Here is a 22,681-nt window from a genome sequence, read left to right as displayed (position 1 = left end):
CGGTGCCTGGGGCTGGTGCTGCGCCGTAGCTCCTCGATCACCCTCCACTCGCCCGTTGTCGCGCTCTTGCGGCTTGGGGAAGGTGGACGCTGAGCAACATGATTGCAGGGGTTGATTGATGCGGAGATCGGCGGACGCGTGGCGCCGCTCCTCCATGCTCTCCGCGGTGCGCAGGCCACTACATCCAAGCGTTGTCCTCCACGATTGCTGGCCGCCCGCGATTCGAATAAACCCTCCAACCATCTTGAAGAAGTTGGGTCGTCCTCTTCTCCGCAAGCCTCGCAGTAGTGGCCGCCGCGGGCCACCGGCCCCGCGCCCGCATCGCCCGCGCCGCCGGCCGCTCCCCCGGCACGCCGCCCGCCGCCGTGCCGCCGGGCTTTCCGCGCCCGCCCAGCACGCGAGGCCGGCGGCCAAAGTGCGGGAGCGCCAGCCAGCTCGGCCAAGTAGCGGTACAATGCGGGCGGCCGCCAGAGGAGGAATCGGAGCGGCGGCTGCGCTGTCACAGGAGGCGCGGGCGCCAACCGCCGCCGCCTTTAACGGGCCGGGGGGGGCGGCGCGGGGAACGCTCCGCGCCTCCGAGCGCGCGTGCGCCCGCGGGCCGCGAGCCGCCCCCGGCGGGATTCGCGGGCCCCGTGGGAGGGGCGCGGAGGGGCCGGGCCGCGCCATCCCGCCCCGCGCAGGCCGCTCGACCCGGCCCGGCCCCTTCCCCCTTCCCTCCCCTCATTCCCTTCCCCTTCCTCCGGCACGGCCCTGCTTCCCCGCGCCGGGCGAGCCGCGCCGCTGCCCCGGGGCCGGGAGCGCTGCGGCCCGTGCGGAACCCAGCGCAGGTGGCTGTCACACGCTGCCCTTCAGCCGGGTGGGAAACGGGACCTGTCCGGGCGAGAGTGCAGCTGCGAGCGGGGCTGTGTCCACACCGAGCAGGGTACAGCGCTCGCAGGGAAAGCTGCCGGGATAGCCCGGCTTACCCACGTGTGTTTAGGTGCCCCCAGGCAAGAGGGGACAGAGGCTGCAGGGGGAGCTGTTGGCATGGCAGCTTTCTGGGAAACACCGAGGCACTGGGGCTGAAAGAGACCTCTGAGTTTTACCTGCTTTGTGTTGTCAGCTGTTGGCCTTTTGTTGGGTGTTGGTCTATTAAAATCTGTGGTTTTTATGTAGTTCGGGTATTTACATCTCTAAGACTATTGCTTTAAACTGTGCAAGGTCTGCTTTCAGAGCGTGGGCGACAGTGTGTTGTACTATTGAACCACGTTCGTTTTATAAGTATGGGTCATTTTCTGTAGGTTTGGGCCGCTAATTGGAAAATACAGTGGGGTGTTTCTCTTTTTAGGCTTGTGGGAGGCCCATGCCCTTAAGGCAGGAATAGCCAGGAAGTTGGTTTATCTCTATGAGAATCTCTCTAACCACTGTGGACATCCAAGGGCTGTGCTACAAGGCTTGTGGGCAAGTAGTTTAATGTGTATTTGTCAGCAGGAAGCTTAGTCATAGAATTTTTGAGCATACATTAACTCTTTGGGCAATTGATATTCAGTTTTTATCTTGATATAATGTGGTTGTCTGTCCCAAGATTCAAAAGAATTTGTCCTAAGGTCCACTAATAAGACTACTTCTTATCTGTAATGAGGATGGTTTATAACCAGCCTAAAGAACAGAGATCCTTGATAGTAAGCGATATGGAAAATAAAACAAGAAAGGAGTTTGTTCTTAGCCCGGTTTGTTCTTTGGATGTTCCCACAGGGCTTCAGAAACAAACTACTGATTTGCTTTTCTGTCAGTACTCTAGGTGGTTCATGGAAAAGTTCTATTTTGGTGTTAATTTTGAGGTCACAGGGTTGCAGTGTTCTCAGTGGTTGTATCAGCTTTGAGGTACTGTTTGATTTCAGTCATCTGCAGGTTCTCATTAGTTAAATCTCAATTTCTCTGCAAGTTCTTGAATTTTTCTTAGGAAAGAAGGTGGTGAAAGGTCTTGTGGCAATTAGTCCTTTTAAGCTAATTATTTTCACCTTGTTCCATTGGTTAGAATACCATTTCACATACACAAAGGTTAAATGAAAAATATGATTAGCCAGTTTGGTCAAGCATGTAGAGGTATATCTTAAGGTTAATGTGCTTAGTTCTTATTCTGCTTTCAGCTGTGGTCTCTCTGATTTACGAGCTTCACTTAATTATCAGCTGCTTGCAATATCAGGCTGTGTTTGCAGTACACATTTGGGGATGTATTTGAGACTAAGTAGGGAACATGATAGTAAAGAGAACCAAGTGGATCTCTACAGAGGTTCAATCACACAGCTGTATTTGGAGCAATGCAAATACACCAAAGCCACCCTCCCTTCTGAACAGGACTGGATTTTTGACTAAATATTCAACAAGCTCTGTGCTGAATGCTGAGAATAATTAAATCAGGATGTTAATTTTCTTAGCCTTTAAATGTTAAGATAGAAGATAACTAGGGAGTTTTGTTTGCACATTTTTATGACTGAAATAATGTGTACAGTTTACAGGCAGTTTACCAAACTCCATACCATATTTCTGTTTGATTCAAGTCCCTTCTGGAGACAAGAGGAATGACACTGCCTGAGGCTATCCAAGAAGAGCAACAGAAGTCATGTCATATACCCCATTCCAGTATTGTTATGTGGTAAGTGGTGAGCAGGTGAATATTGGTCAGAGAAAATTAAAAATAACATGCTTTAAAATGAGTTAAAGCAAGTATGAAAGTAGTAATTGAAATAATGAAAGAGGAACTATGTCATCTTTGCTCTTGTATAGCATGTGAGATGCCATCAGAAGATTCACATTTGAGTAGCATCAGTAAAAAACCACTGACTTCAATAATTTCATACTGGATGTTTGTCTTAGGCCTACATCTGAAGAGAGAGATACGTAGAGAAAACTCAATACCTGTGTGGTAGGAGCTGTCTGTATGATTCATGGACTTTGCAGCAAGGTCATATTCAACTGTGTGTACTTGATAGGTATCTGTTTCTATTTAAAATCTGTGAAGTATAGTTAAGGGACACAAACAAATTGATTTAATTTCCTAAGCTTCCTCTAAAATATCTTATATAGAAATGTTAACAGATTATGTTTATTATAGATAAGAACAATAATAAACACTGCATTGTGCCTTCCTAAAGCAATCTACAGTTTTCAAGATGTAAATTATCAATTTCATAACAAGTGGAGTCATTTTCTATGTGCCAGATTTTAAAGTTTTATTGAAAAACTGGAGCCCAATACTTTCTGCTTTAATTAATTATATTATTTGAAATATTAGCTATTTGAGATTATGTAGAAGACTAGCATAATCTTTTTCCTGTGTCTGACATCATTAATAATGGTATCATAAATGGAAGATGTGCTATTATTGAAATTAAAAGGTAATTTAGGTTCACCTTGGTGTTACCTATGAAAGTTTGGCAAAAACAGTCCCAGGATGGACTGATGCTGAATACTCTCAGAAGCTAGGATAGCTACTCCCAGCTTGCACCCCAGTCTTCTTACCAGCTGACCAAAAAAAATGAGAATAAGCAGAGAAGTGGCAAATGGGGGATTCTCACAGGGCTCTGAATAACTGTCTGACCTTCAAATCCAGGGGAACGATGGGGTTGCCTCCTGTCAGAGACTCCAGAGTTTGAATCCATTAGACAACATGCTCAGGAGAAAGTTGAACTGTACAGTGGGCAGAGAACAAGTTCCTCTCTGTGGTAAACTGTCTTCTGGGAAGAGGAATTGTTTTTCAAATAATCTGCAAATGGAATTAAAATTGTTTCAGCAAGCTTTGTTTTAAGCTGTCAGCCATATCAATCACCTAAAGCATTTGACAGTTCTTACTTACCCTTTCTTTAAAGAATTGATTGAGATAAATTCCAAATACTGGTAACACTTACATACAAAGACTTATTTTTCCCTATTGATTCCAGAAATAACGGGGCAAGTTGTAAATCTGAGGTTCTAGCCCAGTGGGATGATTTAGAATATTGTATGAGTCGAAGCAGGGTCTTGTTCACCTTGGAATTGCTGATGTGAGCAACTAGGTTTCCCTTTCTCATTTCACCCGAAATTGCAAAAAAATGCTTATTTTTTTTTGGACACAAGCGTTATGCTGTATAGCTTCATGTAGACCTTGGCAGTGTAACTAAATAGGTGAGAGCTGGGGTTGTTGTCTTATCCCAAACTCTGCTGCAGAAACTGTTCGTTCTCTGAGTCAACAGATCTCTGGACAGTTGCATAATAGTTCCTGTGAGAATGGGAGGATATGATCTGACAGGAATATTAACTGTAGTGCTGTTCACACATCTCTTGGCTGAGATCCTAGAGGGCATGCAGGTAAGCAGCAAGGATGTAGAACTTCACGGAAATCCTCTTGCATTGGACCTGACTGCATATTGTGGGAAAGTGTACTAAAATACTACCAAAGAGCAATCTGATTATTTTCCAGATCTTTAGCTTGAGATATTCTCGAGTTTCCTGGGCTTTATTTTCTGCCTTCACAATGCTTTAGAGTCAAACTTTGTGTATAATTGGTTTTGGCATGGCATGTGAAAACAGAGATGGCAGTTTCTTCATCTGCAGGAAAATGTACCAGCATTCAGTCTTCAGAGTAATGGTGGGTAATGTTGGTACAGCATTTGTTCTTTTAAAGATGTGTTGTTTTATAAAGCAAATATACTACGGCCTAAAGAGTCTAATGAATTATTAATGTAATCTGAGCTTAATTTAAATTCCAAATTTGTGAATAAGCTGTTATACTCTTAAGTGCCACATTTCTTGGTAATATTCTTCCCTTTTTATGCCAAGCCAGCACAGGAGTGAAATGAGGTGTGTGGAACAGTTTAGTTGTCTGGTTTCTGTGTTGCTAGAGGGCTGGCTCTGTAAGATGCTGTTAGAGGCAGCACGTGAATTAGGTGAATCCCAGCAAATTCCTTTAATTTGTGACTGTCTACATAAGCACTTGTACCAAATGAACACTTGACTAGAAATCTTCATTTCCATCACCTGTTTACAACCAGTTAGGTACTAAAGCTTATTAGAAAAGCATTTTTACTGGTAGCATAATTTATCAATACTTAGATCTATGGGTTTAGAGACTTTTCTTTCCTCTATAAATAGCTTTAGCTGCGTTCAGCCACATCAAAACTGGAGAGCAGTCTTGCAGGTTTTCTTCATTTGCTCCCTTTGCCTTGAGAAAAAAAAAAAAACAAATTTGGTGGTTTTCCAGGCAGGCTGCAGAAGTTAGATTTGCACATGCTGCAAATCTGAGATGTGCTTTCTGTAATACTGGGAAATTGGAGATTACTTCCTGTTGAGATAAAGACTTTAAACCTTTCAATATTTTGTGTTATTTATGAGACGTTTAGGTACCTGTCATCTGATTATTTAACATTTTTATGTATTATTTTCATTAAATTGATCAAATATAAGCTGTTAACATCATATGTAAATAGTAACTTTTTTGCTTGTCTGTAGCACTGTAAAAGTAGGGAGTGAAACTCATAATTGTACAAGTAAAGTAGGAAGCTCTTAGGTTTAGCCTAGTAGGGACTAGGCTAAAGTGAGTGTTTTTTTTACTAGAGGTATTGCTACAAAAATAATCTGTAGCTGAGCAAAATAATATTTAGATTTATTATTTAATCAATCATAAGATTTTTTTACTTTTCCAATACTTCTGCAACAAGATATTATTCTTATTTCAGAATTGTGGCAGTAGATTTATTAGACTATTAGCCAGAATGTGAATGTGACAGGGATTCCTAATTTTCTTAGTGAAAGGTAATTGAAAAACCCTCAGTAAGTGGACTAGTCTACCAATGGTTCAGAGCAAGTGTCAGAGAGCAGTTTTCTGAGCTTTTAACATGTTAATAATTCTGCTGCATGCATCAAAATATTGAATAAATTCTGCTACCTCCCTCATGAGTAAATATTTTTGATTACCGTGAAAAGTGGTGATGCTTATGTTTATTACTTTTAAAGACCTTCTGTCTCCATCTGTTTATATAGTTGCTGTGCATGATGACTGATGTTGCCAACTGGTGACTTCAGCTCTGTGACAGAGCAGATATAAAAAGCTCTTCATGTATACAGAGATAACGTCCTCATCTCCTGCTCAGACAGTCTATAGACATGCAAAAATTCACAGTGCCATATTTCAGTTCTGGTACTGTGAATATATGGCTAATAACTATAGCCAGATAATAAATATTAAATATGCTTTTTAATAATACATATTTCCTGTAGCCACCTGTGGTTTTCAGATAGGTAGGACAAAAAGTAACTTTCTGTGGGGGCTGTGGGTCTGACCCGAAGCTTACTGAAGTCAGTAACCAATTAATCTGATTTCAGTGACCTTTCCATCAACATGGCCCTTCATGAAGTGGTAGAGGCTTTTGTAGGTCAGTGTGAAGTCTTTTCCTTTCTCAGTTCCTGTATCAGTGAGAATGTGTTAAGGTAGCTGCTTTTGGCGTTGTGGAATCATCTTTAGCTTTTGCTTGGTGTTTCCTCATTTCTAATCTAAAAGACAAAAGAGGGCATGATACCAAACCCCTATATATTTGAGATTTCCATCTAGCTGTTAAATGGGTTTGAAATTAGCTGATGAAAAAGCTAGTAATGGGAAAGCTGACAGATATACAGGCACAAAAACTTCCCCAGGTGCACTGTGAGCATGCCAGCTTTGTTCCCTTGGATCAGGTTAGGAGGGGAAGAAAGTACTTTATCTGCTTATTTCCTGGAAATTATGTCTTTTAGAGAATTGCTGTCTATTAGACTCAACACAGCAAACAACAGAGAGTGTAAAGTGGTTTGCCAGGAGTGAACAAAGAAATAACATTTACAATTGAAATAGAGGGGTTTTTGCAACTCTTGGTGTCCTTGGCGGTCTGGCTGAAAATTATACCTGAGATCTTACCAGCCTGCAGTCACAGCATCAGAGACTGCAAACCAGTTTTTTCTTGCTTTAATACTCAATTGACAATCAGAAGTTGTTGACATAAATGTAGTGTGTATTGTTTAAATAACAAACATTAAAGTTCTTAGGAACTAGAGGATACTAGTCCCCTGTAGTGCTTTTGCTTGCGTTTCTATTCGCAAAATCAACTTTAGCCTCTGTCACTTTGGAAGTGTGGTTATGGAAATCAGTATTGTTAAAATATGTTTGAATGCTTAATCCTTTGTAAAATGTGTTGGTGGGTAAGCTCAGATACAAAGAATTAAGAACTGCCACTTAAGTTTGTTAGTACAGTAGAAATTGGCTGATATTTTTCAACACGTTTGGATTTCCTAAAAAAAAAAACAAGAAAAAAAATCCCTGGTTATGCTGGATGTAAAAATGTATATCTGTTATCTTTTCTTAGTTATCTTTCACAGACACCAAGATTGTTCATGGTGCCCACTGGATGTTGAGATCAGCATAAAATGTCACTGTTGTATAGCTCATCCCAGAGGAATCTCAGAATGGGAAAATAGGTCAGAATAAGAAATAATTTCTGTTTTAATTAAATTGTCCTATCTTGAGCACACTTGAACAGTTTTTTGGAAGCGCTGTATTTAAAAGAAGGTAAACATTTTTCTATCCTTTTGTTCTGTCTTCTAGATAAATGGCTTGGTTTATTAATAATATCCTATGTAAATTGAGTTACATATGGTCCTGTTAGATGTATAGCCGTGCAGTGCCAGACATCAGTGCCAGTTTATGGAGTTGTGGAAAACCTGCACAGACAAGATCTGTGCATCCTGGAATGTTTTCTAGAGGGATTGCTGCTGTCATTGTTTCCTGGTGCTGGTGTGGGAGCAGTGGGCACCTTAAGGAGTAAGGCTGGGATGGGCCACGTGTTGTCCAGTGCCAACATCCAGAGATGACATGAGAACAGTTTGAAATTCCTGCTCTAAACCCTCAGTACCACCTCAGAATCTGACTTAGATAAACATTTCTTTTAGCTAACAAGCTGAAGATTTTGTGCTGCTCAAGTTTTTCTTGATTATTATTTATTGTCTAATCTTGTCAGTGTTGGCAAGATAATGTCTACTTTATCTGTTCTGTTTGAGCTCTTTTGTTCTTTCCTTTGGAAATCAGTGTGTTGAAGTTAAGTTTATTTTGAAATACCAGTAAGGTAGAGTCTCTGCATATAGTTGGTAACAGATTTTCTGATTTCAGAAGGACTAATTTATTGTGGTCTTCTGAATAAGTGAGTTAAAATCACCATGGAATTTGTAAAAGCTTATCCTGATTTCTTTTGTCTTATCAGTTTTCAGATAAGCCATGTGTTTTTCTTTAGTTTAGTAAAGGAACATTAACTGGCAGTCTAAATAATGCATGCTTTTAGATTGTTCAGTTACCATTAGAGATCAATTTTCTTGACTAGAGGATGCTTTGTGTTCATCCCAGGTTTGTAGGCTACATTATCACCGTGTCAGTTACATAAATAAATGTAACATTGGGCTATATAAGCGGAAACTGAGCTTCTTCCTCATGTGACAAAAACCTCATGAAAGTAATAGAGGCGAAGGAGGAAGAAAGAAACCAGTCTCCTTCACTGTTCTGTTCTCCCAATAGACTTAACGCCTCACCTACCAGTGAACCCAGACCTGCAGAGCAAGTCCATTATTGTTATTTAGTTATAGGTGTAATTTATTCTTGTTTATTACGCTGCTAATTCTGTGAAGGTTATTTTAAGTCAAAGAAATTAATGGACCTGTTAACTGAAAGGAAAAAAAAAAAGGTCTGTTATTTGGCAAAACACTGTACTCATCTTTTTTTTCCCCAAGGTGAGTTCTGATGTCACAGCAGAATATACCTCACTGCCTCAGGACTTAAAGTAACTCGTAACATTTTTGAAAACTAAGGCTTAGCCATGTGGGTATGTTCTACAGAACACTATATAAGGTAAGAGAGAACCTCTTTCAAATAGTGTATGAGGTTCAAGAACTAAATTGTGTTAATCCCAACTTTGAAGCATTTGATTATTTTGTGCTGATGTAGGTCAGCACATGATACCTCAAGCAGGGAACAAAAGCAGAGGAGGACAATAAATCTGGTGTTGTGGGTAGAGGGAGAAAGTTGCAGATATAGAAATGGGATGACCAAGGATGGTACATGTTAGAATCTCAGCAGGTAAGCTGAAAAGCTGAGGTGAAAAGGATAGTTTTGTGACAATGCAATGTTTAAGGTATGAGTATGTGATTCACTAAGTTCTCCATTTGTTTCCATTTACTGTGCAAGCCAAAGTAAATTACTTAACCTCAGTTCCCATGAGAAAAACAGATGATGATAATTTCCCCCCACTTCTTAGAAGTATGGGAAGGACAAATGCATAAAGTATTGTTTGGAATCGAGCTGGTTGTGCAAACTTGCACGATCCACACATCTGAATGAATATAGGCCAGAAATTACAGAGCACAGGCAGTATTTATTTTTAAGGAGAAACTTCTGGAATTTGCTTTTCTAATAAACTAATACAGTTTTTCTTTCCTGTCCCACTTGGGTTTTCTCAAGAAATACAGGAAAGTCTTAGATTATTTTCCAAAGTGATAAGTAAATTTCTTCTTGTCTTGAATGTCTATTCTTTATATTAATTTTACTCATTTTTCTCCTTCTTAGGAACAGAAACAGTGAGCTCTAATGGAACTACAGGTCATTAATTTTATGTTGAAGATGATGAAAAATAGAAGTTATATAGGCTTTTCCAGGTTCTGTTGGATTAAAAGAATCCATAGAAATTAGTGTTAGAGAAACAGGCAGCAGTTCTCTTGGAATGACAATATCTGTAGCTGCATCCATAGCTACTTTAATGTGTCTGTTTGAATAAAAAGAATGATTGTCAAATATATTATTTACGTGTTTTGCCAGCAGATTTAATTTCAATTATTTTCATACTGTATGCTTCACGTGTCTGGAGAGAAATCAGACTTTCAGCAAGTCTTTATCCAGCAAATTGGATAATGACAGGTGAAGAGTAGGTGATATAACTTGACCTGTGGCTATATTTGGTTATAAAAATTTCTAAAATGCCAAGTAAGGTGGAATTACTCTGCAAACAAAGGAAATAAATACTGGGGTTGGCACGAGTTCTTTGGGAATGTGCCAGTCTAGATATGATTGTGCTTTTTTGCTGAGAATGTCAGATCAGCTTGCTTAAAGCAGTGTAGTTTTTTGAGCTTTGTCTACACTTGGTTTTGCTCTTGGTCGTGGTGCTTTTTTTTCTATTTTGCCACCCTAGACCATAAAAGAATACAAAATTGAGATAAGATGGACAAAGGTGACTTTATCTAATCTGTAACTGCATGGACTGCTAGCTCTAATTGACTCCTTGAGACTGTAGACATTGCAGCTGGGCTGTTCCACAGCTTCCTACAGATCAGTCAAGATCAAACCTCTCACTGCATCAATTCTTGTAAAGCACTGTGAGTTCTAAAGATCAATGACAAGCTTTCTTCTAATAGTTCAGCTCTTGACATTTAGTTCTTGACCTGAGAAGTCAGTATTTCCTTTTTAGGATAATAGGATAGGACTACCCTTGAAGTATCCTGAGTACTGTTATTAATGCAAAGCGTGGTGGCAAATTTTTGTCATGGAGCCTGGAATGACACTGGAAATCTAATGTAATGTGCAAAACCCTAAGTAACTTTTAAATTGGAATTACTTTAGTCCACACTGAACTGTATTCTGATTTATATAAGATGAGCAATTGAGAATTTGAAAGTATGGGGTTTGAATAACTATTGAATAACTATTCAAGTTGGGTTTCCCCACCTCTTTCTAAAATACTTATCTTGGCTGCAAGAGTGTGGTTTTCCATACTTTAAAATTACCTGGATATAAAATGTAAGTACTTATTTTTTAAACACTGTGCTTCCCAAGTTAAAGGGATAAGCATAGGTAAAGGGACTTGACAGTTGGTTCCCATTTGGGATTAGAATTTAAACTTCCTTTTGGGTTGGAAAAGTAACACTTATTTGTTTGCCATATTGAGAATGGATCATCAAGTAACATCATAATGTGTAAAGGAGTTAAAAACTACACAATATTGTTACACAGTTCTTAATTCTTATTATGTTACCTCTTCCCTCTTCTATATTTGGCTTTTTTAATGAAGAATGCAATTTAAATGGACATTGCTTTGGATCCAGCTTCATCAAATCAAATTCTTGCACTTGCTTCTTTTGAAACTTTCCATCCATGCCCTTATTAATTTTTTCTCACTGTGATCAGACTGTTCAGTTTTCTGCATGTTTTTTCCCTTGGCAGCTGCAGTTCATAATATATTGTATAATATTGTAATGTCATACAAGTGACATGAGAAAAACACGTCAATATTTTGATTCTCACTTGTGTCTGAATACCTTGTATTTACTGAATGAATACTAACTTTGAGGAATATACCTTCAATTATTTTTTAATCTGATTTCAGTAATATAAACTGAATCGCCATTTGTTGCTTTTTAGATTTGTCCTGACAAATATGATATCTTAGCAGTTTGGTTTTATGTGTTTTATTTATCTCAAATTTTTCTTCTGCTCCAGTGTTTCATAAAAAAAGTTAACATGAAATATTGCCATATTTCACTTAATGCTTGCTGTGTGTGCATGGCTTCTAAGCTGCCATTCTTTTGGATGATATATTAGTTTTACCTGCAAGATAAAGATTGTATATATATGTGGTGTTAACATCAGTATAGTTCTTGCAATGCAATGTCAGGTAACTCAGAACATTACCTAAGACAGAACAAACTGTACTGCTTGTTGAAATTCTTTCTGCTCTGTTGTAAAGGTTGCTAATCTCTGGAGAAAGATAATAGATCACATGTTTTTTGCTTTTTCTGCTTTGTCTGCTATTTTAAAAATCTTTTAAAGTTAAGCTCATATAAACAGGTTTTACTGCGAAATTTATGGGAAGGACAAAACCCATATGTACTTACTCATTTCCTGTCATATATCCAATACTACAATAGCTGATTATTTATATTCTGTGTACTTCCTGACACAAGCAAGTAAAATCTGGAGTTACTCAAGTCATTAGCTGAATACAATGAGTACTTTGATATGGAATGGATACCAAGTTCCCTGTGTTTCTTCACCTCTCTGCATTAATCATAGTTTATTTTACCCCTGATTTTCCTCTTTTATGCTTTCACAGAGTGTAAAGTTCACGTGTGTGTGCATGGCACTGAAGTCACAAGTCACACATAGTAATTTTGTGTAGAGTGTGTCAGTTGACATCCAATAAGGGCAGGTTACAAGGCTGTTCAGAGCTACTTCAGTACCAAACTCATTTGTGTGTTGGGGCATTAAAAAGAGCTGTTCAGAAAAAGATAGATTCCTGACATTGACACTGCCACTTCTGTTCTATATGAAAACTTCTCCCTTGTGTTTTTTTAAATATTTTTAGAAGGCTGCTGTGATGTCAGCTTTGTTTGACAGTTCACATGGGTGTGTGGTAAAAATTATGCCAGTGTACTAGTACCCACATTGGCCTTGTGTACACTATCAGTCCTGTTGTTTCTCTTCTAGTAAAGATCAAGTATAGAATTTGCAACATGTGTCAGACAGGAAAAAAATTGGATTTGCAAACAGGATTACAGTTCCAGTACACAAAGTATTAAGTAAACTATGAGGTGACCATGTCTTAAATCTCTACTCTTTCGGTGTTATATTGCAGAAGGAGGCAATTTATAGTTTTACTTCAGCTTGGAGCAGCTTCTGGAGGAACACAAATGGGTGAATAGATAAAAGTTTTTAGTTTCCATCCTTGCCTCTTCATACTTCAGGAGCTTTGAAAGTTACACAACTTGAAATTTCGTGGTTCTTGCATGTATTTGTGGGGTTGGTTCTGTCAGCATAGTTGGGTGGTAAGACTGATCATCTGGAGTACCAGCTTCTCTCCAAGAAAGGTGCTTTCCTCCAGGTGGGTTGCTGGTGTGTGTGAACATGTGAAGACTGCACATACTTGGCTGGACTTTCTCCCACAGCACAGGATGGAAGAGTTAGGGTGGGCAGGATTGTGTAGTACTGCAAGTGATAAAAACACTTGTAAAAGTTATTGAATTAAAGGCATCTGAGTGAAGGTACTCAGCAATAGTCGTAATAGCACAGTACAGATAATAATTGAGTTATTGCCTCTGAAAAAACAGTGAGGAAAATGATGCACCTTTGCTGAGAATACATGTACAAGAAAGGTGTTTATCAGGGGTTACACTGTTGTGCACTGCTGTTACACCCTGTGACTTAGAACAGTAGAGGGAGACCCAAGATGACTTGTTACACTGTACCTTGAGTTTTTTTAAATCTACTTGAGGTGTTTTCAGACAGCTCAATTACCATGGAAAAGGGTACAGGCCATATAGATGAATGCTTCTGGTAATTAATTAATGCGCTTTATTCACATTTTGTTCGATTGTGATGATTAACTTTTCTGGGCATAGTAGGATAGAAATTGTAATCTACAGTTTTTTGAGATATAATCAATCAAATTACTTTTAATAACTAGTCTAAGTGCATTGCTGCCTTCAAGTGTGAGAGAAAGTTACCTCTTTCAAATAAGGAAATTTGCATCTAAAAGGCACCTTTGGCTCAGTCAGCTGTGTTGATAGTTACTCAGTGTTACCTGTTCCCTATTAAAGCTTAACCAGTTTGCTAAACCAACATCTATCTAAACTATTGAAATGTAAAGGCTTATATATTAAAAAGCTAATGCTAATTTCCTGTATGTCTCATATCTTATTTTTTTCCTAGGTAAATGCCAAAAGACTTGAAAATGTTCTTTTTGTTTCCAGAAGATTCACTGTAGTTCTCTCTCTCTTAAAATACTCAGAATTTTTTCTCTTGGTTTCCTGCAGTACCCTAGTAAATTAACAACTTTACTCCTTAGCTGTAATACCTGTGAAAGAGCATTTGCTTGGCTGACATTCATACAGTTCTATGAAGGGGTTGGTGACTGTGTTGCTTCTGTAGCTACAATAAGGAGCAAGTGTGCAGTGAGCCATCTGTGATCTTTGTAATGCTGTTGACCAGTGTACAGAGACAGTTTGGCCCAAGTCTGAAGGTTATATGTCCTTAAGGGAGCTTGATCTCTTAAAAAATCTTAAACCTCTCAACTTCTATATAGAAAAGCATATCTTTTTCAGTTAAAGCTGAAATGTATTCTTGGGGTGTGTGCAATAGGGAAATACTAAAATAATCTTGAACTTGCTTTGCCTTTTCAAGACTGGAAATTCTAGATTTGAATATGAAAGTCAGTATTGTCATGTAGTTAACATCAGTCAAGGCTTTTGCTTAAATTACAATACTCACATCAGAAGCATGTGTTACAAACCTTCCTTTTGAGACTTTGGATTTATAGAAGTGTTGTGTAAAGCCAGCTTTCATCTTCCTGAGATTTGAACATATTGAGATTGGCTATTTAGTATATCAGATTGCTTTGAACCTCACAAAAATACACTAATGATACCACAGAAGGGATGTAGCTGCATGCTACAGGAACAGATAAAATGTGCATGTGTGGCTTGGGATGGGGAGAGAATAGGTCAGGTCTGGTGCCATAGGTTTAGTCCTGACGAAAAGTGCTTGCTGCTGTTTCTGTTTGGAGGAAGGTGAAATGTTTGCTCTTCTGGAGCAATCCTATATAAACAGTGATGAGTTAAATGAAGTCCTAATTGAGCTATTGGTCTAAAGGTGTCTTGTGGGCTTGTATGCCATCCAGCTTCTTCTGGACCTCCCTGTGTAGTCTGTAGTTTTGAACAGCCTTGGAACATGTCTTAATGTAGTGATGACTCCTTTGAGTGGGTGGCTGGTTTTGTTTTTTGTTTTAGTTAACAGCAAACTTGAATTGTTTAGTGTTGCTGACAAATGAAAAATATCCCACTTGTATTAAATGCAAGAGGAAGTGCAGCTTCTGTTAAAGTCTACTGCTAACATATCCACTTGTGGTGGGAAAGGCATTTTCCTAGCACTTGTAGATTATTCATATGGGATAGATCAGTAAACTTATGAATGATACCTTCCCAGCACCCTGTCTCCCACAGTACAAAAGCACAAGCACAGTCCTACCTACAGGTGTTGTCCAAAACATTGACAATATCCCATTTTTGTCCAAGTAGTCAGCATCCGTTTTTTTGTTATGGAACTTCATCTTTTTTGAGTGAGGCTTTTGTAAAGATGAGGAAAATATTAGTGGTATCTTAGTATTTTAAATATTTTTTTCCGCCATAGTATGGAAGCCACATAAAATATGGAGGAATAAATTCTCTTTCCCAAACCACTGAAGCAACTGCAGTTGAGAGAGCAGCTTTTGGTTATGGCTCTAACCATGTGCTTTAACCAAACAATCCCAGTGATCTATGTAATTGTTGTGGAAGATGGATTCCAAAAACATCCATAATAGGAAATACCAGCTCACGTCATTTGAACCTAAATAAGAATCCTTTTGTTTCAAATAGACTGGATTTGTGCAGGAAGATATTCTTGGTTGTTATTATTACAATGCCTGTTGCCCAGTATCGTAGTGATATTTTGGCATTTGTGTTACTAAGTCAAGCTGAAAGATACTTGCAGTTCTGGAAGTAGATTTTACAGAAAGCCATTCAATCAAAGCCCAGTGAATGGTTACTCAGTTTACATAAAAGTTCTGTTTTTCTCATTGGTCAAAAAATTCAATTTAAGAAAACAAAAAGACTTTTACAAGATGAAAATAGAAGGTGATGCTAGCCTGATATATTTTTATCTTCTGATACTAATAAATCAAATCTGCAGAAGTTAATCAGGTGGAAGTAGGGCTATAATGATAATGTTAATTTGGCCAGTTGCCTTGCTTTCATCTTAGGTCCTATATTGTTTTATCAACCTCTGTTTATCAGAAGGATTCAGTCCTAACATAGATTTTTGTCAGTAATGATACCTGTGGATAATTTTCTGCAAACTTAAGTGTTTTTCAAAAAAAAGCCACAATGATACCATTCTAATATTGTGAGGTTTTTTAATATGCTGAAACACCATGAAGAATATCTTTCTTAAGAGAAGATATAGCAGTTTAGTGTTTTAAACAGTTATCACAGGTAAGGCTTTGGGGAAGGAATGTTCTGCAATAAAACGTGCACGACACGTCTGTGTATCTTTGGCCTTTTACCTTTATCTTTCTTTCCGATTCTAAAGGTCACTGTTCTTTAGAACTTTTAACTTCTTTTGTTTTTGTAACAGCCACTGTATGTTCATATCTCCTTAATGATATGTTTTTATGTATTGCAAAACAAAAATCAATAAATAGCATTTACTTAAAAGGACATCTCGAAAGCCACAAGGGTAGTGGGGAAAGAATTATCAAGTTAATCACAAAAGCCTACTACCTTTACTCCTATTTTCAAACACACTGATGACCATCTCAGTGGCTGAATTGAAAATGTGTTATTAGTGTTCAGATTTTTGCATCATTTGGTTCCAAAAAATAATCCTTAAAATGACTGATACAACTGCTCAGTAGATGCCTCTGTATGATATAAGCTTGTATTTACAGAAGAAATGTCTTTGTTTCAGACCAAGGGAAGTATTTTCCTTTTAGAGCACAACTTTAGAAACTCAGGCCTTGATCCTGCAGGCAAGTGGGTACGTATTAAATATTAGCAATAGCAATGCCATTTGATTGCTTGCCTTCTTATTTTATTTAAATAGTTCAGTAATAGTTATGAAGAACAACTTGGTGTTTCTTGCCTCTTATTCAGTATTTAACTTTTCTAACAGTGTCAAGTCTGTGGAACTTCTCAGAACACTGATTTTTGGTTGAAATTATCTCCCTGCTGCTGCAGGAGTATTTAGGAAGGTTTCTATTGCAATGCCTGAGTCATAGGTGTTTCATATTCTGAAAAGCATTTTGTTACTGAAAGCACTGCAGATAAGGAAAAAAGTTTTGATACCTCTTGTTTTTTGACTACATATTGCTGAGTACAGGTTTTGTGTGTTATAAACCAGCTGTACCTGTCTGAGGCCAAATGGTATTGCAGTCCTCTGGTAATAGCCAGTGAGAAGAACTAAATAGTGAATGGATTAATATTGCTGCTATTTAACATATATAGTAACTACTAATAGGAACAATTTTACAGTCAGTAATAACCCAAGTACCTCATTTAGAAGTAGCTTTATACTAATTACAGATACTTCTGTAGACAAATGAAGGTTTATGATTTTCATACCTTTTGACATTGACTAGCAGGATTCTTGCTCTACCACCATGTCTGGTTGGCAGCTGTCTCTGTGCACAGTGTTCCAGAAACATGATGTTATTATATGATGTTATTAAACCAAATAACCATCTTGGTGTAAAATTACTTTTGCTTAAACCTGTCGGTTATAGATAGGACTACAGTCTTTGCCTGAAACCTTATATTAAAATTTAGATAAAAAGTTTTTGGTGATTGTTACAATCACCAAACAAAGGATGACAAATAAGACCTTTAATTATGTATCCTGTTCATTTCCCCACTTGCCCACATGTGCATGTACTTTCTCCCACGTGCATGTTCTCTTGGCTTCTTGTTAGGTCTCACTAGCCTGGTCTCATGCAATCCACTTGGATCTCCTTGAGCTGCCATTCACTTGCACATATAATTTTCTTTTAAGCCCATATGATACATTCCTTACTCTTATGTAGAATATAAATTTGCTTCAGCTACAAGTTGCTTAGCTCGATTTCTTCCATCATTTTTTATTTTCCATTGGGTTCCTTTTAATACATATGCATGTGGACCAAGCTGCCTGTTGATTTGGTGGATGGGTGCTGTTGCTGGTGTATTGATTCACTTGCAGTGCCAGCAGGAGTTGTTGGCATGAGGATCATCCTTCTTGTTCTTGCACAAGTTGCAAGCAAATATGGAATGAGTTCATCACTTCATCCCAGAGTTGTTTCAGTTTCTAAGTGTGTAAAACTGTTACTACACTGCTTGCTGTTCTTCTACTCTGAAGATGGCTATGAATAATTCAGTTTCTTCTGTTGTAAGGTTGATGAATCAATCCTTTAATTTTGTATACTATGTGTAGGAGGAGTGTAAAATCAAATATACAAATAATGGAGGGGAAAGCTTACAGTAGAAGTTAAAATTTATAATTTAAAGAATATCCTAATTTATGTATTTCTTACTGGGCCACCTTTTCGGCAGGTAAAGGACAATATGATTGCATTTTACATATTTTAGGCATCAAGTTATTAACTACTTGCTCTTTAGGATGTTCATCATCAAGCAGTACCAAATCAAAGCTGCGAAGTTAAAAGAATACACTTTGTCTCCTAAAACTTTAATGTTGGGGATATATGAAAATTCTGGCGGGTAAAGTAAGTTACACTTTTGCATTATATTGCTATAATCCTTTGTCTTCTAATACATTGCTATCTGTTATTTCTGTAATTTTTTTTGTAGCTTGAAGCTGTAGTATGGGACAGATATAAAGAAACTTAACTAGAGGTGGAATTAGTGTGATTTGCTTTGGATGTATAGGGCTTAAGTAAAGACTTGATGGAACTATTTGGATGTAATTTTCAAAACAGGAATTTAGGCTACCATTGATATTCAGGAATGACAGGAAGCTGAAGCTATGTCACCCTCTAAAGTTACCTTGGCCTAATGCTTGGTGATTATCATGGTGAGTGAATACTATTAATGAATAGTGAAATATGGAATAAAAGTAATGAATATTTCTGAGTTATTTTAGGGATACTTTAAGGTCATGTATGTAGCATCACACAACGTTTCTAGAGTAACTATTGGAAGAGGATTTTTAAAGCTGTTTTTAATTTTGTTCCATGTGTAGCAAATCACTACAGATTAACAATCTATTAATAATGGTTCATTTAAAAAAACTTTAAATTTAGAATTCCTGCCTTAGTGTTTAGATTGGAGGAAATACTTTATGTAGCATATTGTATTTCTTGTAATAGGTATATTAAACTTCAGTTGCAGTGTCTTGCAAATGTCAACCCTGCTGATGTAGTTACTGCTTTTTAATAGATCATTGACCCGTCAATCAGACTCTGACCATTTCAGAGATAAAAAACTAGGCTTTCATTGGCTTTTAGGAATAGAGCACCTTTCCACAAATTAGGAAATGGTGTAATAATTAACAGGTATAATGGATATGTGCATTCAGGTTTCAGTTGTATCTTTATGAGCTTTAGCTCCTGTTATCTGTGGTGTAGTTAACCCCCTGTCTGCCCACAGATAATTTAATTACAGTATAAAATGCTAATAGGATTGATAGATTTTTTTTTTTTTTGCTTATTAAGATCTATGATGAATTGTTCTTTCAGACTTTTTATTTAAAACAAGGCCCAGAACTTCATTAACAAAACTCATTAAGATTGTAAAATTCCGTTCTAAAGCATCATAACAAAGGTTCTGTACACAGTTTTGCATGCAGAGAATTTAGGTAAACTTTAATTTATTTTTCTTTCTGATTTACAGACTTGAATGATTTTAGGTACTGATGTTTCCTAGTATAGGAAGGAGTTTAGTATCTTTGATTTAAAAAGTCACTTGAAAATTGCCAATGGAGATGATTTGGTAGTGGACTTATTATCTGAACCAGAAAGTAGGCAGAGGTCACTTACCATTCCTAAGCTCTAAGTATTGTAAGAAAAATGTAAATTTAAGGTTTTGAAAATATAAATTATATTTTAGTTGAAAAAATTCATAATTAACATAAAGATTTAATTGCTTTGGTGTAATCATAGAAAGGCTTGGGTTGGAAGGGATCTTAAAGATCATCCAGTTTCAACTCCCCTGCCTTGGACAGGTACACCTTTCACTAGACCAGGTTGCTCAGGGCTCCATCCAACCTGGCACTGAATATACTGGCACTGCAAAATATGAATAAAGAAAGCAAATCCTAAGTTCAGAGAAGTTACAGAACTGGAAAGTTAAGGAAAACTTTCTGAATCTATATGTAACTTACTAATCTTTAAACATGACAAGAACCAAAAGAGCAGTGCTACTTAAATGAGAGGCTGATTAATTACTGTATAACTGGACTTTTACCAAGATAGAGAAATTATTTTTGTTTTAGAAAGTGTTTTCCTATTAAAGTATTGTTGACTTCTCAATTAGCAAACGTTTCACATTTTATATGCAATACTGTTACAGATGTGTTCTTATTTACCAGATATTTATTCAGAACACATTTGTATGGAGGCTCACATCTTAAATTCATCAGTCTACTGGAAGACTGGCATAGACATCCTTCTATTATAAAGTCAGTTTAATCCATCTCAGGGAAATGCAGTTGCCTAATGATACCAGTTACCCCTATATGTTTATGGTAGTAGATTTTGGCAGTGTTCAGTTTATTTTGTTTTAGTACTGTAGCAAGACATCACTTACTATTCATACATCTTTTTCATGTCAATGCTGCCAAGGTATAAGGTGTGTTCATAAAAGGAAATACTTGGATACTGGTCTAAAAAGAAAAATATTTTCAAAGTACCCCTTTAATATTAGTCACAGATGTGTTTATAAATGTAAATGTAAAAAGATGAGGCTTTTTGGGAGAAAAATCAGAAATTGTTTAATTATATTTGGCAGTGTCATGCCTGCTGTAACTTGAGTCCTAATTACTGCAGCTGCCATAGGAATTAGCTGGTTTAGACTACGCTGTGAGACTGTGCCAAAATCTTCCAGGTCCTCAAAATGAAATCCTCAAGGGAGGGAGAAAGGTGTAAGGGGCACAGCAGTTGTCTTTTTGAAGTATGCCAAAATAACAGCTTTGTTCAATTCAGACTCTGCATAAAGACTTTGAGTGTAATGTGTGTGTATATATATATGTAGAGAGAGAGAGAAGAAAATCTGGGGCTGTTAGGATATGTTTACATTTACACCTTGTTGTTTTCATAAATTGGTAATGCTTTTGGTTAAAAATAGTATAGTAGTACTTGGGAATTAAAAAACAGATCTAATTTTCCATGAGCTTAATATGGGGAGCAGACAGAATTACAAACAAAAAACCCAGTGCTTATTGTTCGATTCTTCAGTGATGGTTCTCCTTCAAGTCTTAACTGGTTAATTAATTGTTCAACCCTGATTATAGGAAGAATACACCTGAAATATGATACAGAATATCTCTGGAAGTAGAGTGAAGTATAGCTGCCTTTCTAGGATCTTCCTTTATACTGAACTTCAAGTATTGAAATGGTACATTTAGCCCATGAAATATATAATTGTCTAAAAGCTTTCCTTTGTCACTCTTTTCTGGCTTTAAGCTATGAAGTGCGGAAATTTTCTCCAGTACAGTATGTGAAGTCCTGCATTTTATATACAAAGTAATCTGGGACACTTGGCAGTTTTTTTTATTTTAATTCTGAGTACTTTACACTGTGGCATCTTAAGCACTAACTTTTCTATGACTACAAATCTCTGAAAGGTCTTGCAACTCCAGGTTGTAAGATTGCCTCTAAACATACTGTTCTAATTATCTTAACTATTTAGCAGCTAAATTAGCATTCCAGTGTGCACAGAACTCAAGAATTGAAGTATTGAATGGACTCATTTAAAATGTGCTATGGAACAAAAGAGGTTGAAATGGCATAGGCTTGTGTCAGAATTCTACAGGTCAACATCTTTTGTTCTATAGAACATATGTGCACTAAATATTCTGGAATCCATTTGAACCTTTTATTCATTTGAACCTCCTTATTAAGAGACATTCATATTGTTATACTTTAGTGTACCTAATTAAGAAAGATACCCATTTGTAAAGGCTGTAACCAAGGTAATCACAAATGAAAAAGTCACCAGTAGATATTTTAAAATGGAAGAAATTATTTAATCTCATCACTTAGGTTACACTTCTGAAGTTCATTTAAACTAATCAAAACATTTTCTGTTTGTCATAGATTTGTTACTGAACTTGTTTTTATGTCATGTATTGAGTAGACTTTTATCTGCAGAACTTACTAACATCACTTACTTAGGGGTTCAACCTCACTATCACTTTGCTTTGTCTTTCCCTTATCTGATCCATTATTTTAGTGTTGAACTGTAAATTCTGTCTTTCTGCTTATTTGTACATTGCCATTCTTTACATAACTGAAAGCTTTCACAGGTTTGAGAATTATCCTTTAAAAGTTACATTCTTATGAGACTAAATTTAGATGTACAAGTACAGAAGTTTGGATACTCTGTTTTAAGCATTCATTTTTTAATGAGTATAAAACTGAATGCAGACAGTTACTGTGTTTTGTACCTTCTTTGAATTTTGCCATATCTAATTTTAGTGGTTGTGTATTGCTTTTCCAGTGACACCAATAATATACCAGAGATCAGTGTTTCAGGATGTTTATAGTTTTTCCATGTTAAGTGATCTTTAGAAATACGCAGATTTATCGACCCCTAGTGGGGTTGTGGGGAAAATGGTTGCTAACTTAATAAGTGCTAAATGAAAAATGTGCATATTTTTCAATGCTGTATTTGTTTCAATGCTCTTTTCCTTCTCTTCACAGCTGGATTAGCTCTTGAATTTTTTCTGGCATTCTCTACATCTGCAGAAGTACCTATTGCAGCAACTTCTGTTAGCAATAACACTCCCAAAACATGTAGCTAGACATCAGCATTTTAATGAACACTCGTAGCTGTAGCTGCATATTTTAAAATTATATTTGTAATTATATAGCAGAAATTTAAAAAAATAGAAGGTCTTTTGTGCTATGTAAAGTAGCTAGAA

General features: G+C 37.4%; 1 long non-coding RNA gene across 2 annotated transcripts; it reads left to right on the top strand.

Annotated features, from left to right (window-relative positions):
- Positions 1-846: 846 nt before the first annotated feature.
- Positions 847-22,652, top strand: LOC108641187. 2 transcript variants are annotated; one of them, XR_001921814.1, is made up of 4 exons: positions 847-922; positions 2,492-2,635; positions 8,761-8,878; positions 22,461-22,652. It is a non-coding gene; the product is annotated as an uncharacterized LOC108641187 (long non-coding RNA). The 2 variants fall into 2 exon arrangements; XR_001921813.1 differs by lacking the exon at positions 8,761-8,878.
- Positions 22,653-22,681: the final 29 nt, after the last annotated feature.

Source organism: Manacus vitellinus, unplaced genomic scaffold (genome assembly GCF_001715985.3).
Source record: "Manacus vitellinus isolate BGI_N305 unplaced genomic scaffold, ASM171598v3 scaffold_54_pilon, whole genome shotgun sequence".
In the NCBI taxonomy this organism is placed as follows: Eukaryota; Metazoa; Chordata; class Aves; order Passeriformes; family Pipridae; genus Manacus; species Manacus vitellinus.
This window is presented reverse-complemented; position numbering and strand designations above follow the sequence as displayed.